The 16,859-nt window shown below is 42.2% G+C and overlaps 1 long non-coding RNA gene across 1 annotated transcript; it reads right to left on the bottom strand.

The window, feature by feature from the left end:
* Positions 1-632: 632 nt before the first annotated feature.
* On the bottom strand, positions 633-2,563 carry LOC118720108. Its single transcript, XR_004988364.2, has 2 exons — positions 1,893-2,563; positions 633-742 (listed from the first exon to the last, which is right to left on the bottom strand). It is a non-coding gene; the product is annotated as an uncharacterized LOC118720108 (long non-coding RNA).
* Between the last annotated feature and the right edge of the window lie 14,296 nt (positions 2,564-16,859).

Here is a 16,859-nt window from a genome sequence, read left to right as displayed (position 1 = left end):
TCTTCCCAAGTGTAAGTAATATTTGCTTTCTTCCTGGTTTTAGTCTCCCTTATGTATGCAGCTTTGGACCTTAATATTATATACCATTTTTTAATCAGTTAAAATCTAAATCTATACAGTACAGAAATTCATTCACAAACATACACACACAAATATATAAAGATAGAGGCAGTTTTGGAGGTTCTATAATTGAAATTTCCCAAACATGTTTATTTACTTAAGATTTTGTGTTTGCAAGTATCAGAAATCAACATGTTTCCTGAACATCAAAGTGAATCTGATTATGAGACCAGTTTCAAAAACCCTAAGGGCAGCAATGATACTGGACTTCAGGAAGGACTGGATCTTGGAATTAGAAGGTTCTCAGAAACCAATTCTAAGTTCACCTGACAGTTCTGTGTCTGTCTTATCACCGCTTCTTTCTTTACAAAATAACTTTGCACTCCAGGCCATGTAGTAGAAAATATGGCTGCTATGGTATGAATCAGCCACTCAGAAACTCAAACTAAAAGAACAAACACACTATTATAAACAAAGATCAGTTTACATTAAATAATATTTTATATTAGTTTCAAATGTACAGCATAGTGGATAGAAAATTATATACAGTTTCTTTGTTTCTTTCTTTTTAATAGATGTAATCATTTTTATTCAGATTTTTTGAAAGCAAAAGAATGGTAGATTAATGCCTATCTTTCCAAGTTAAGACATAAAACTTTTTCCAAAACTTCAAATAAAAAAACTCCTGAGCTGAAAGGAAGGCGCTTGATGATGGTGCTCCCCTCCAAGGTAAACGAATGTGTGTGTCCTAGAGGCTTCACACCTGAATGTGCATGTGTTTGAAAATGGGGTGGACGTTGATGTGAAATGTTACTTTATCCAAAAATATGCATTTTGGAGCTCCTTTATGGCCCTCTCCTAAATTCAAGGGGTGATTCCCTGCATTTGCCACTCAAGCAAATGTTTATTGAGGGCCATTATATGCCTAGCACTGTAATTACAAAGATAATATACTTACGCTGGGACGTGTGGGGCTGGGACTGTCCAGGCGCAGTGATGAAGTGGAGCCACTGCTGCGACCGACCTCAGCCTCCCCAGCTGGCTGCCTGCGGGAAGGATGGGGCTCAGCGGGCAGCCGAGCTGCCCCAGCTCCTGCCCTCATGCCGGCGAGTGCTGCCCGGGAGGCAGCGACTGGAGGAGCGGACCAGGCCCACGGGGCCTGAGGTCAATGAGCAGCCAGGCCCAGAGCAGCCAGGCCCAGAGCAGCAGCATCCAGGCCCGGAGCAGCCAGGCCCAGAGTGTTGTGAGGTAGAACCCTGGGTTCAAAATGAAAGGAAAGAAGGAGCAATGCAGCCAATTCGAGTGCCAGAGTGTTAGGTCCATCAACACAATGGACTCAGAGAAGCTCCTGTGGTCCTTCACCCAAAAGGACTGAGAATTTCCCAGACGACAGCAAAGTGGGAGAAGAAAACTGAAGGCTACGCAAGGGACTGAGGGGCCAACATGGAGTCATCTGAAGAAATTAAAGACTGAAGTGGAAGCTACTTCTTTAATCATGTTCCTGCTCATGCTAGCATCTGTTAGCTTCCAGTCTTCTGCAAAGTATTGTGCAGCAAGTCCAAGGACTCTGAGTAAATCTACACCAGCAACAAAAGAGACTCATTTAGTAGCTAAAAATATTAATATGTCCATAATTCTGATTTCTCATTTTCTTGTTTTGCATTGGCATTGTTGTTATTATTTAATAGCCAGAGTTTTGCTCTTGACATTCAAGTTTTGAAAATAACATGTATGTAATTTAGTTTTTGGGGAAAAAAAAAAAAATATATATATATATATATATATATATATATATATATATATATGAAAAAAAAAAAAAGAAAAAAGAAAACTCCTGCTTGAAGTACAAGGATAATCTGTATCACCTTAAACCAGCAATAAAAAAGTAAAATATAAATTTTTATTTAGAATTAAAGCAAACACTTCAGTATCACAAACACAATATTAAAACTTCAAGAAATACACTGCTAATTTGGAATGAGCATTTATTTGCATAATTACAACATGCAGACAAACCCAGAAGAGGGAAGCAGACCTCGCATTTGTACCCCAGTGCAGCAGTTGGTTACACCACCAGCACAAAGCGAGACACACAAAAGGGCTACTACCTACAATGATCTCTCAGGGGTGGCAAAGGTGAGAGTGCAGGTGGTGCAGCTGCTGCTCGTCCTCTTTAGAAGACTTTCTCAAATGTGTTGGCAATGAAGCAAGTATCGGGTCTCTTGGGGACAAGGGGGATGCCTTGGTCTCACAATCTCAAAGCCCATACAGCTGAAGGTACTGAGCAGAGCGGTTCTGTCATCATGGTTCTTGTGCGGCAACGTGCAGCTGCTCCTCTGCAAACTTGAGAAGAATTGCAATGCTGTCTTTGCTCCCCTCTGGCAGACCACCATCTGGGATCTCGATGTAGAGGTAGCTGTTGTTCAGCATGGCTCTCCAGTTAATGTGTTTGGCATCTGTGAGCCTGGTCTGGACATTCAGAATTTTCATCTTGTTATTAGACACTAGTGGCCCAGTGCATGAAAATTTATGTACTTGGGGGAGGGATTCCCTCAGCCCAGACTGCACCCTCTCACAATCTGGGACCCCTTGATTATACTCCCTAGGCCTGGCCCGAGATCAGGGCCTATCAGAGCTTTCCTTACCCTGACAACTGCAGGCAGCTGGTCCCACCCCTGATGCTTCCACTGCTTGCCATCTGTGCAGCATGGTCCCCCCCCCCCCCACCGGTGGCTTCCCTCTGCAGGCAACATGAGTGGGGTGTGATGGCTTGGCTGGCCTACGCCTCCCTCTTTCTTTGCTGGGGAGCAGGGCCAGCCCTGTGAGGTACTGTTTGCCTACCTGATCACCCCTAACCACTTGTCTGCCTACCTGATAACCCCTAACTGCTTGCTGGGGGACAAGTGAGGGGCATCTGCCTACCTAATTACCCTTAACTGCTGACCTGCCTACCTGATCACCCATAACCGCTGGTCTGTCTGCCTGCCTGATCACCCCTAACCACTTGCTTGGGGCCAGGGCCAGCCCGACAAGGGATCGTGGTGGTTCTGGTCTCTGGTGTTCCAGCCGTTAAGCTTAGGATTAGTTTCCCTGCTACATTCAGCCAATTATCAGAGTAAAATAAATTAGCTGAACTATTGTGATTCCTTTGCCCACCTGGAATATTCAGGGATGGGTGAGGGACATCAGGAGCACCACTGAGGCCCTGGACCCAGGTTACTATAGAAATTAAGGGAGACCCTGGAACTCTTGCTACAGTGGCCTCTATGTCTGTGAAGACTGATGAGCAGCATGGTGTGGCTGGCTAGAACAGTGGGGCTGGGTTTATTCCTCCCTTCTATCTCAGATTCTCTGTTTCTTGCTCACTTTCTTCACCTTCTGGTATTCTTATAACGTGAATGTTGTTTCGTTTCATGTTGTTGAGAGCTCTCTTAAGTTATCTTCCTGCTTTTTAACTCTTTTTTTCTATTTGCTGTTCTAATTAGGTATTTATTTCTACCTTGTCTTTCAAATTGCTGATTTGATCCTCTGCTTCATCCAATCTACCTTTAAGTCCTTCCAGTGTGTTCTTGATGTAAGATATGTTATTCTCCATTTTTGTCTGGTTCTTGTTCATAGTTTCTATTTCCATTTTCATGCTGTTGTAGTTCTCATTGAGATTCTTATAATTTGCACTAAGTTCCTTGAACATCTTTAAAATCATTGCTTCAAACTCTCTGTCTGATAGGTTGATTGCCTCCATTTTATTTAGGATTCCCCCCCCCTGGAGATTTCTCCTTTTCTTTTATTGGGGGGTTGTTTCTTCATCTCCCCATTTTAGTTGTCTCCTTTTTTTTTTTTTTTGCTTCTATGTATTAGAACTGTTATGATTACCAGTATTTGTAGGATGGCCTTATGTAGAAAGTGTCTTGAGGAGTCCAGTGATGAAGTCTTTTTGTTCACCTGATCTGGATGCTCTAGGAATTCCCCTTGACATTAGTTCCTCTAATGCATTGTTTGGACTCTTGTTGTAATTGGGACTTGAATGTTGATGTCCCTTTTGTGGGAGGGATCTCCCCTCTTATTTGCTGCCAGTGAAGCTGAACCACAATCTTATTGTGCCAGCTGCTATACAGGTGCTAACAAAACAGAGCAAGACAGAACAGGACTATACCAAAAATACCATGAAAATCAAGCCATGCAAAGCAACAATTACAGGAAAGACTAAGAAGGAAAAAGAAGAGAAAGTAAAGAAAAGAAAAAAAAATAAAAAGAATACTAAAAGACACAATACCAAAGACTCAGATGGGAGGAAGAAGAAGAAGAAGAAGAAGAAGAAGAAGAAGAAGAAGAAGAAGAAGAAGAAGAAGAAGAAGAAGAAGAAGAGGAGGAGGAGGAGGAGGAGGAGGAGGAGGAGGAGGAGGAGGAGAAAAGGCAATATGGAAGCAAGAAGGAAGCCAAAAGAATCCTATATAATAAAGAGCTAATATGCAATGGTCATCATGTCCTCATGTAGACATTCAACACTGGGGAGAAAGGAATGGGGATCATCTGGGCACAAATGAGCTTGTGAGAGACGAATGGGGACCAATCAGGTACAAATGAGCTCATGAAAGAGGAATGGAGACTGCCAGAACCTGCTGGCAACGAACAGTACCTGATTGAGGGGGTGAGGATGAGAAAAAAGAAAGACAAGGAAAGATGGGGTCCGGAGGACTGAGACTGAAGTCTGCAGTCCCGAATTTTATTTTTCCAACCTTTAAATACAATTCTGAAGGAGGAAATATTTATTTCAGGCAATCATACAGGTGTCTGTTTCTGCTAACATGATGAGTTTCTGGACAGATAAATTCCTTCAGCACCTGACCTTTTACAACCACCTGACCTTTTACAACTCCTTTTACAGCTCCTTCTGGGTCAGCAGGCTCCTATCAATTGTTTTACCCTAAAGCAAAGACATCTGCAGTTAGCAGCATTCCTAGGGGTAGTAGTAATTTTCCACTTAGGTTAATGGAAAAGGGGGGCACATGGAGTGCTGTGTCCTACACCCATGCCTGCATTCAGGCATATAGGACCCCTGCATTCAGGGCAGCTCCCCACAGGAGACCAGCCAGGCTGTGAACTGGGAGAGGAACAAGCTGCATGCCCTGTGATCCCAGGCACCAGCAGCTGTGACTGCAGCCTGGGAGAAGGACAAGCCGCTGGCCCTGTGGTCTGGGTGCCAAATGCTGTGCCTGCCACTGTGGCCTGGGAGAGAGACAAGGCCCCCATCCTGTGGTCCCGGGTGCCAGCGTTTGTGCTTGTGGCACGGGAAAGGAACAATTGGCATGCCCCATGTTCCCCATGGTCCTGGGTGCCAGTGGTTGCACCTGTGGCCTGGGAGAGCGACAAGCCGCCCATCTCATGTCCCAGGCACCAGCAGTTGTGACTGTGGTCTGAGAGAAGGATAAGCCACCAGCCCTGTGGTCTGGGCACCAATGGCTATGCCTGTGGCCTGAGAGAGGGACAATCCTGGGTGCCAATGGTTGCACCTGCAGCCTGGGAGAGAAACAAGCAACCTACCCTGCAGTCCCAGGTGCCAACAGCTACATATGCAGCTATCATCTGGGAGAGGGACGAACTGCCTGCCCCATGGTCTTGGGCACCAGCACCTGTGGCTGCAGCCCAGGAGAGGGACAAGCTGTCCACCCTGCAGTCCCAGGTGCCTGTGGCTGCAGACCAGGCAAAGCTGCCTACCCACGGTCCTCTGTGGCTGCAGCTGGCCTGGGCAAAGCTGGCACAGGTCCTGGGTGTTGACAGCCAGCCAGAGGAAGGGAAACCCGGTTCCCAGGTGCCTGCCACCAGCCAGAGGGGGGAATCCTGGGTCTCAGGTGCAGGGAGAGACAGAGGCAGTTAGGGATGATCAGGCCAGCAGGGGAGCAGTTAGGGTGATCAGGCAGGCAGAGGTAGTTAGGCAGGGCAATCAGGCAGGCAGGCATAAGGGTTAGGGGAGATTGAGCAGGTGAGCGGTTAGGAGCCAGCAGTCCTAGATTGCAAGAAGCAGTAGGACATCCCCTGAGGGGTTCTGGATTGGAGAGAGTTCAGGCTGGGCTGAGGGACCCCCTCACCCCAATGCACAAATTTTGTGCTCTGGGCCTCTAGTGAGTATAATAATAAAAAAGAAAAGGAAACAGAAATTTAAAAATATATATAATGAATTTAAATCATAGTAATAATAGATATATTAAGATATAAATAGGAAAAGTAAAATAAAAAAGGAGAAAATGAAATAAAAATTAATAAAAATAATAAAATATAAAAAGATAATAGAATAAAAAAGAGAGACATTAGAGATACACAAGAAAAAAGAGAAGAAAATGGGGAAAATAAACAAACAACAAAAACAAAGACACACACATACACACACACAAAAACAAACAAACAAAAAACAACAACAAACAAACAAACAAAAAACCCCCACCACCTTTGGGTCTGCTCTTTTTTGGAGCTCACTGGATTTTGCTCTGCTGTTGAATCTGGTCCCTTAGTATGTCTATCTTGGGCCACCTAAGAGATTTTCTGGTGCAGACCAATCCCTTTCTTTCCCTTGGCAACCTACCTGATTGAGGCCTGATAGGATGAAGCCTCCAGTAGTCCAGCAGAAGCTGTGTCTGTCTCAAGTTTCACATCTTGAGTGTCTCTGTTCTCCCCCTAACTCCCCACCAGAGTGGAATCTGCAGGGGTATCCTGATCTTGATTGAGATGGTTGGGTTAGACTGTGTTGGGGGTGGTTCCAGTAGCTTGTAGGAGGTGGGGGGCCGGCACTTCCTTTCTTCCTAGTGTCTCAACTGTGCCTGGTTTGCTGGCACCTCCTCACTGGTTTATTTAGTGGTGTGGCCCACACATTTCTATAAGCACAGGGTATATTATGATCACTCCCAGGAAGGTGTGGTCAGAATACCGTCTCCAGGGAATAACACTACTGTTATTCATACTGCAAATCATCTAAGAGAGGAAACAAGCTTTTTGGGGGATTATTCTGAAGGTCAGAGAACATGCCACCCCAGCATATGCTGTGTTGTTATATTGATCATCCTGAGCTGCAGATGCTTGAAAAACAGCAAATGCATGCAGAGGCTTTCACTAAAGTCTCCTGATATGCCTAAAATCGGAACCCCCAAAAGGAGTTTAAATGTCATAGGTCCCCTAGACGGGAGCTTCAGGCTGCTTGGTGCCAGGCCTGCAGGTTTGTGTCTCTGATCCATCCTGCAGTTCTAGAATTGCCATGGTGGGGCTTGGGGCTGTTGGGTGCCCAGACTGTGGGTTTATGTCTCTGATACAGCCACCAGCAGCCCCAGTGCTGCCATGGTGAGGTGTGGGGCTGTGGGGTGCCAGGCCTGCAGGTTTGTGTCCTTGATCCAGTTCCCAGCAGCCCCAACACTGCCATGGTGGTGTTTGGGGCTGCTGGGTGCTGTGTATGTTTGTGTCTCCTATCCAGCCCCCAGAAGACCCAGTACCGTGGTGGTGGGGCTTGGGGCTGCAGGTTACTGGGCCTATAGGTTTGTGTCTCTGATCAGGCCTCCAGCAACCTCAGCATTGCCTGGCCGCTATGGGCGTCACCATCTTTGCTGGGCTAATTTTCATACTCATTCTGACTGGTTGTGGGCATAACAGAGTTATGGTCAATTTGCATGTTTGTCTATCATTAGGTAAGATAGTCTATCTAATAAAAGGGAACCATGCAAACTGACTGTACCTCCTGCTATGCCCAGAAGTCACACCCACAAGGCCATTAGGAGCTAGTATACAAATTAACCCAACAAATATGGTGGAGGCCATGGAACTGGAGCTAGAAGGGGGCTTGGGTTTCCCCCAGCGATAGAGGAAGCCAAGCTTCCCACCTGCCCTGGTTGGCAATGGCCTCTGCTCACGGCTACAAAATTTCAATTATAGAAGATGGATAAATCCCAATAAAAATGGCAGCAGCCACAGAGCTGGAGAGAGCAGGAGGCTTGGGTTTCTCCCAGCGATGGAGGAAGCCAAGCTTCCGCCCACCCTGGCTGGCCCTGGCCTCTGATCAAGGATACAAAGTTTCAATTAAAGAAGATAAATAAATTGCAACAAAATGGCAGCAGCCACAGACTGGAGAGAGCAAGAGGCTTGGGTTACCCCCAGCAATGGATGAAGCCAAGCTTCCTGCCCTCCTTGGCTGACCCTGGCCTCTGCTCAAGGCTATAAATTTTCAATTATAGAAGATAAATAAATCCCAGATACCAGGGCCTTCACTTGGATTCCTGGGGAGTGTGGCTGGCCTGCAAACCACCATAGGCCCCTTGCCCAGGCCACCCCATACTCCAAGGGAACCCCACCATGATCCAGGACACCCTTCAGGGCAAACCAGCTGGCCCCACCCATGCACCAGACCTCTATCCTATATAATAAAAGATCAATATGCAAATTGACCATCACTCCAACACACAAGATGTATGCCCCCATGTGGTCAAAGATGGCTGCCCCTATGTGGATACAACAACAAGGCCACCAAAAGATGGCCAGAAGGGGAGGGCAGTTGGGAGGGACCAGGCCTGCAAGGGAGGGCAGTTAGGGGTGACCAAGTGGAAGAGGAGGGAAGTTGAGGGTGACTGGGCCTATAGGAAAGGGCAGTTGGGGGGGACACAGGCCTGCAGGGGAGAGCAGTTGGGGAGGACCTGGCTTGCAGGGGAAGGCAGTTGGGGGGGACCAAGCCTGAAGAGGAGGGCAGTTAGAGGCAATCAGGCTGGCAGGGGAGCAGCAGGCTGGCAGGCAGAAGTGCGATCAGGCCAATAGGGGCAGTCAGACAGCCCTCAAAGGGTCCCAGATTGGAGAGGGTGCAGGCTGGGTTGAGGGGCACACGTCCCTATGCACAAATTTCATGCACTGGGCAGCTAGTGTATATATATATATGTATATAAACACACACACACATGTGCACACACACACACACACACACACACACGCAAACACACACACACATAGACATACATACACTAGAGGCAAGGTGCATGAATTTGGGCATGGGTGGGGTCCAGCCAGCCTGGTCAAGGTTAGGGGACATGGGGAGTTGGCCAGCTTGCCTGCTGGTTGAAGTCCTGGTCGAGGGGACAATTTGCATATTAGCCTTTTATTATCATATCTAAAAAAGGAGTAATATGCAAATTAACCATCACTCTTCTACACCCACAAACCAAATCAGGAGCGAGTATGCAAATTAACCCAACCAAGATGGCTGCAGCCATGGAGAGCAGGAAGGAGGCTTGAGTTTCCCTAATGATGGAGAAAGCCAAGCTTTTTGCATATCCTGGCTGGCCCAGGCATCCAATTCAGCCTACAAAGTTTCAATTACAAATGATAAATAAATCCCAACAAAAATGGCAGCAGCCATGGAGCTGGAGAGAACAGGAGGTTAGGAAACCAAGCTTCTGCAGCCCTGACTGCTTTGGCCTCCGCTTAAGGCTACAAAGTTTCAATAATAGAAGATAAATAAATCCCAACAGAAATGGCTGCTGCCATGGAATGAGCAGATTTGGCTCCACTCCAGGCTATAAAGTTTCAATTGTAGAGGATAAATAAATCCCAGATACCAGGGCCTCTGCTTGGGTATCTGGCCTTCAAACCACCACAGGCCCCTTGCCCAGGCTGCTCTGATCCCCAAGGGAACCCCCACCCTGATCTGGGACACACTTCAGGTCAAACCAGCTGGCTACCATTCATGTACCAGGTCTCTATCCTATCTAATAAGAGTAATATGCAGATTGACCATCACTCCAATACAGAAGATGGCTGCTCCCATGTGGTCAAAGATCCTGCCCCTATGTGGACACAACATGGTCACCACAAGATGGCCAGCAGGGATGGGCAGTTGGGAGGGACCAAGCCTGCAAGGGAGGGCAGTTGTGGGTGATCAAGCCTGCAGGGAAGGGCAGTTAGGGGTGACCAGGCCAGCTGAGGAGGGAAGTTGGAGGCAGTTAGACATTCATCAGGCTGGCAGGGCAGTGGTTAGGGGATGATCAAGCTGGCAGGCAAAAGTAGTTAGGGGCAATCAGGAAGGCAGGCAGGTGAGCAGTTGGGAGCCAGCAGTCTTGGATTGTGAAAGGGATGTCCGACTGCCTATTTAGGCCTGATCCCTAAACAGGCAGTTGGACATCCCTCAAGGGGTTCCAGATTGGAGAGGATGCATGCTGGGCTGAGAGACACCCCTTCCCTGTGCACGAATTTCATGCACAGGGCCTCTATTATAGGATATATACCAAGTGGCCAGATTATTATGTTTTAAGACATCATAATAATCTTGCCACTCAGTGTATATATATTAGAGGCCCATTGCATGAATTTGTGCATGGATGGGATCCAGCCATTCAGGCCAGGGGAGGGGACATGGGTGGTTCGCCAGCCTACCTGTTTGTCGAGCCCCTGGTCAAGGGAAAATTTGCATATTAGCCTTTTATTATATAGAATATATACTGAGTGGCCAGATTATTATGCGTTCAGAGATCTTAATAATCTGGCCACTTAGTGTATGTCAAAACCTTAATTGAACTTTATAAAAACATTAATGTAATCTGATTTGCAAAGTCATTATTTTTGTCTCACATATCACATAGGAATTTGCTCTTGAATTACTAATCATATTTTTCTATAATATATAAATACTTGCTACTTATAAAAATTCTAAAAATATGATGTAGAATTAGTAATTACACTTTTACTCTCTCTCTACCAATACCAATCTCTCTTCCCAACATCACCAGTTATCAGTTCAGTATATAAACTTCCAAAACTTTTCCTATTATATATATGTTGTATGTGTGTGTATATAATACCCTGTTTCCCCGAAAATAAGACAGTGTCTTATATTAATTTTTGCTCCCAAAGATGCACTAGGTCTTATTTTCAGGGGATGTCTTTTCCATGAAGAAGAATACGGTACACATTTATTGTTAAATGAAAATAAAGGAAATTTATTACCTGTATACGGTACGGTAGTATGGTAGTTGTCAACACAAACCAGACAAACTGTGAATCCTACAGTATCAAGAATTTACTCATTTATTCAATGACAATCATGTCACCATCTTCTGGAACATCATCATAACAATCCAATTCCTGAATTTCCTGGTGAATTTCTTGTGACTGCATTTCTTTCAGAATCAGTGGACCAAATCTCTCATGTTTAGCCTAGGGGGGGGGGCTTATTTTCGCGGGGGTGCCTTATATTTCGCTTAGAAGGAAACCTGTAAGTAGGTCTTATTTTCGGAGGATGTCTTGTTTTTGGGGAAACATGATATGCTGTCCTACTATCCAATCAGTTGCTATTACACACACTGACCACCAGGGGGAAGTTGCTCAATGAAGGAACTGCTGTGATATGCACAGAGAAATGGCATCGTGGGCCTGGCGCCCACTAAGCAACACTTGGCTTCTTCCAAGTGGGACACAGGCCCCACCACCACCCTGGAGAGACAGCCCACCAAATTGCAGCTCACACTGCTAAGACCCCAAGGTGCAAAATGCAGCCCACAACCAAGTCCAGCCCTGAAACAGTCATGTGGGCACCGGGTAATGATGACACGTAGAAACACTCTACTTCCTCTCTCTAGCAACGACTAGCCTCTTTGCAATTTCTTCAGCCCAGTAACCTGACTTGCATTATAGCCAGTTGCAAACATTTCACACTTTAACCAAATGTCTGTAAAGCATTTTCCCATGCCTCATCTCATTTGATCCTCACAGAAGTCCTGGAGTAGGTAGATAGGAGACTCAGAAGAATCCTATTTTCTTTTCATTAGCTGGAAAAAAAAAAGAGATTTAGAAAGCTTATAAACTTGACCCAATTAAAAAGAAGTAAGAAATGGTGGACCTTGAAAATGACGGTTTTCTCATTGCACAGAATATAGTAAAACTCTGCTGCAGTTAAACATTTTACCCTTTGTCCTCACTGTGTGATCTACAATAATAATCTGCTTCATGTTGATATTTACTGCTGTGTTTCTGACAATTACCTGAAAGAGAAGTTGGGGTTCTTCACTGGGCTGGAAAAAGTTTAGCTATTAGGTCTAGTAATACTTAATGTCGTTTTCTAATACTTTTTTAAAATCGAATTTATTTAAACAATACAACAAAATTTAATCAACAATATAGTTGCTGTTGTTTTCTACTACTTGTGCCCAACACTCAGGAAGCATTTTAATCCCTCTGTTGTAAAATTCTTGTGATTTTGATGCAAAAAATTCGGTCAATGCATTTTTGAGGCATTCTTCATTATTAAATTTTTTTCCAAGAAGAAAGTTTTGCAAAGAATGAAACAAATGGTAATCGGAAGGGGCAATATCAGGAGAATATGCAGGTTGAGGGAGAACTTCCCATTCCAACTGGCGCAGTTTTTCAGCAGTGATTCTTGCAGTATGCGGTCGTGCGTTATCGTGGTGAAGAATTACGCCCTTCCAATTAATCAGCGCGGGTTCTTTTTCTCTTAAAGCTTGGGCTAACCTTTCCAATTGGGCACTATACACTGCACTTGTAATGGTTTGGTTAGATGGTAAAAGTTCATAATGAAGAATTCCTTTAAAATTCCACCAAACACACAACATCACTTTTTTCGCATGCAAGTCAGGTTTTGGCGTGGGCTGTGGAGCCTCATTTTTGTCCAACCATTGAGGCCGCCTTTTCAAATTAACATACAGCACCCATTTTTCATCTCCGGTAACAATTTGCTCTGAAAACGGCAAACGGTTTTGACGAGAGAGGAGCGAACTGCAAATTGTGACTCTTTGATTACGGTTGTTGTCAGTCAACTCATGAGGAACCCATTTTCCAAACTTTTGGACTTTGCCAAGTGCACGCAATTGATTGGAAATTGTTTTTTGTGAACAATTTAAAGTTGTCTCAAGCTCTTGTTGGGTAATTTGAGGATTTTGCACCAAAAGAGCTTGAAGAGCTTCTTGATCAAAATTGGACACACAGCCTCGACCACTCTTGTCATCTAACGAAAAATTTCCCTCGCGAAATTTCTCAAACCAACGCTGGCATTTTCTGGTGCTAACTGCATCTTGACCAAGAGCACTACAGATGTTTTTTGCAGCCTCACTTGCTTTTCTTCCTAATTGGAACTCGTAAAGCATGCAGTGCCGAATATGCTCTTCATCCGCCATCTTCTTAGCCCTAGTTTTGCAACAAAAACCAAACCAAACACAAACTTTTTCAAGCAAAACTTGTTAATTGCACTTCACACGTTCTGTAGATACCACGTGTTTGAAGGTTATGTCAATACAAGTCAACGCCAAGCAAGATTTTAAATGAATGTTTAAAAACGACATTAATTTTTACTAGACCTAATACATCAGAAAGCAGGTCTAATTAAGCAAGTTTATTCTATATCTGTAAAAGGCTAAGTTGACTTGCACATGCGCAATACATACAAAGCTCTCACTGGCACCAATTGCACGTGTGTTTAAATCTATCAGTGTCGATCATGAATTTGGTTGACACTTTTATTATAGAGAAAGGTCGAATAGCGATATTAAAATATTCTTCTAATTAATTTCCTTTCAATGTGCACGAATTTGTGCTCCATGCCACTAGTATATGTATGGAATACACAACTTTATCTTGATTTTTTTGTAAGTTAATATATTTATCATTTTGTAACTTGATTTTTAACAAACTATAGAAATGATCCCTGAAAGTATAGTCTTTGTGACTTGATTTTTAAATGTGTTGGACATATACTACATAAAGATGTACCTCACTCATTTTATTAGCTGAAGAGTATTTTATATTATAAAATGCATATATTTAAGCCAGTCTCCTTTTAATAAACATTTAGGTTATTTTCAAAATTAAAAAAACAAACAAAAAACACCTCAATGCTATAGTGAGCAATAATTTATTTTATGTACAAGTACAAAACTATGCATTACCTAGATTTTTAGAACCATTTGACCAAAGGGTATCTGTATTTAAAATTTAGATAGGTATGGGCAAATTACCCTTCAAAATGGCTTTAACAAACTTTTACTGCATCCATAATGTAGGAGAGTGCTTGTCCTCTACAATCTTACCACTCTGGATATTATAGATCCTTTGGATTTTTCCAACTTGATGAGCAAAAATATGTCTTCGGGTTTGGTCTGCATTTTCTTGCTTGTTAGGAGAGTGGGAATTATTACATAGCTTTGAAATGTTATAATTTCCAGAATATTTAGGGTAGTACTACACATTAAAAGATGATTTGTATTAAGTTCTAGACAAAACTTTTACACTTTTAAAAATAAGAGAATATGCTATTTTAATAAGGTGAAAAGGACTGATATATTAGAAATGGGAATAGAAAACTAAGAGCTACCGTGTTTCCCCGAAAATAAGACATCCCCTGAAAATAAGACCTAGCGCAAATTTGGGAGAAAAAATTAATATAAGACACTGTCTTATTTTCAGGGAAACAGGGTAGTATTTCATCTTTTCAAACCTGACAAACTAATCCTCTGCTGAATTGGTAAAGTTTTGCTTTTCTTTTCCACATAAGAAATGTATGAATAGAACAATTCATTAATGCTTCTAGATCAGCAAGTACCCATCTCTAAAGAATATTTCTTTTAGGGGTTAACTATCTCAATGATAGGATTTAAACATGCAAGTCCTATTAACATTAGTAGGAGTTACCAGCATAAATCCCCATGCAGTGATAGGCTAAAAAACACTATACCAGAATTCAAGTTCTAAGGATTACCAATCAAATGGTCCTGAGAGTCATCATCACCAGAAAGAGAAGACGTGGCAACCTGTATGGGAATGGCATCTCATTGCAGCCCTACAGTTAAACTGTATTAATGAGAAGTAGCTTTCAAAAAGCAACCTGGGATGCTAAGTGTTAAGCCACTTTACTGGCTTTTTTTTTTAAAAGCCATCATTAAAGAGAATTCAATCATATCAAAGCACTTGTTTTTAAAAAGTGTGAATACTAAAAAAAAAAAAAAAAAAAAGTGTGAATACTGTATGAGCTGTAAATGTGCTTGAAGGATAATATAGCTACTCTTTTGAAAATTCAATTAACCTTATCTTTCTTAAACTTGATTTATTAATAATCTCTCAGATAAATTTTGAAAGACTCCTGTTATCTTTTGAATATGTCCTGTCTGAGAAGCTTCAGAGTCTACTTGGAATTGACAGAGATGTCACTCTACTTTAATTATATGATTCAAGAACAAATCAGAGTTCAGTGAATTAATTCTGCATTAAAAAGAAAATCACCAGTCTGTTGTTTGTTGCAAATAAGCTTTTGGGAACTCAACTACAACAGAGAAAAAAAAAAAACATTTCAGGTTCTCATTCACCAAGTAAGTATGAAAAACATCTTAGATTCTTGTACACCAAGTAAAAAGTAAAAACAGTCTGTAGGCAATCAATGTACTGTAAAGCCATAGCCCACGCCTCATAGCTGATTTTAAACAGCATGAGGTCTGATACTGGCATCTAGAACAATTCACTAAGTAAATCACGTCCATGTATCATTTGATTACCTTTCTCACAAACCTGACATAGTTGACAAATGCTGGGAACAAAACCAAGTATACAGTCGACAATAAACTGATATCAACAAATAAATAATTTCTAAGACAAGCTTTAATTTCTTGGCATATATACAAAAGATTCATATTAGAAAATAGGATACTATACCTGCAAGGCATTGAAAAAATTTTTCTTTATTTTCTTTGAAAACTTACTATTACAGTGTGCAGATTATGAATAATCATGTATTCATGCATTTTATAATGCAAATAAGACAACTGAAAGTAGAGACATAAATTATTCATTACCAATAGTAGTAATTTGTTTGTAAGAAATTTATTTAATTCTTGTTTTAAAGAATCACTATCATTTAGCAATCCAATTTCAACAAAATATTTTGAGGTCTTTAATTCTTTAGACAAAGGGCTGCCCACCTCAGAAACTACCATTGTAAGATTAATCATTAATGTGGCAATTTTAGTATGGGAACTAAATATCACAGGAGATAGGGAAAATCAAAACTTAGCTTTCATACATAAAAATATATGTTTTTCTAGACAGGCATAGCAACTAGACAAAAATATAGTAGTAACACAGGGTTGGTAACCAACTTCATATTTATCACCAAACTGAATAGCATTATCATTTTTGGTTAATGAGAAGCATGCATAACTAAACACTTTAAACACATGAGTCAAATTCATTGATAATGGTAATTTTTAAAATTTTAGATTATGTACTGAAATTTCTGCATCACATACAACACATTAATTTTATTCATATGACTTGAGTCTGTGACCTGACAGCTCACTTACATTAAGATCTTCCCTGAAATCTCGGGAGATCAGAGCTCCTGTAGCTGAAGCCTATAAGAATTATGTGCTCTTTACTGTAGTCATGGCCCTCTGGTCAGCAGCATAGGGTGGACTGAACAACAATAAACATTTTATGTATTTATATATTGAAATAAGTTGTTAAATCCAAACTATTGCTCAAAAAAGTAAATCAGACCTTGATATTTGTAAAAAAAAAATTTAATATAGTCACTGTCATTGTAACTAAGATTTTCTGCCTATGTACAGCCCTAACACTTTATTAAGTGCATACTAGCATTTATCAATTGTTATACTCTATTCAGAGTCCTTGTTGGTTTCAGGTTTACCTAACAAAAAAGAAATATGAAGAATTTTCCTCCTTAAGTATTTTCCTTAAGAGTTAAATCCCAAATTCCATGTTACTATGTTTACTGACATATCTATATATATAAAAGGCTAATATGCAAAGTGTCCCCTTGGGAG

The sequence above is a fragment of the Pipistrellus kuhlii genome, unplaced genomic scaffold (assembly GCF_014108245.1).
Source record: "Pipistrellus kuhlii isolate mPipKuh1 unplaced genomic scaffold, mPipKuh1.p scaffold_m20_p_16, whole genome shotgun sequence".
Taxonomy (NCBI): Eukaryota; Metazoa; Chordata; class Mammalia; order Chiroptera; family Vespertilionidae; genus Pipistrellus; species Pipistrellus kuhlii.
The sequence above is the reverse complement of the archived record's forward strand: the minus strand, read 5'-3'. Positions and strand labels throughout refer to the sequence as shown.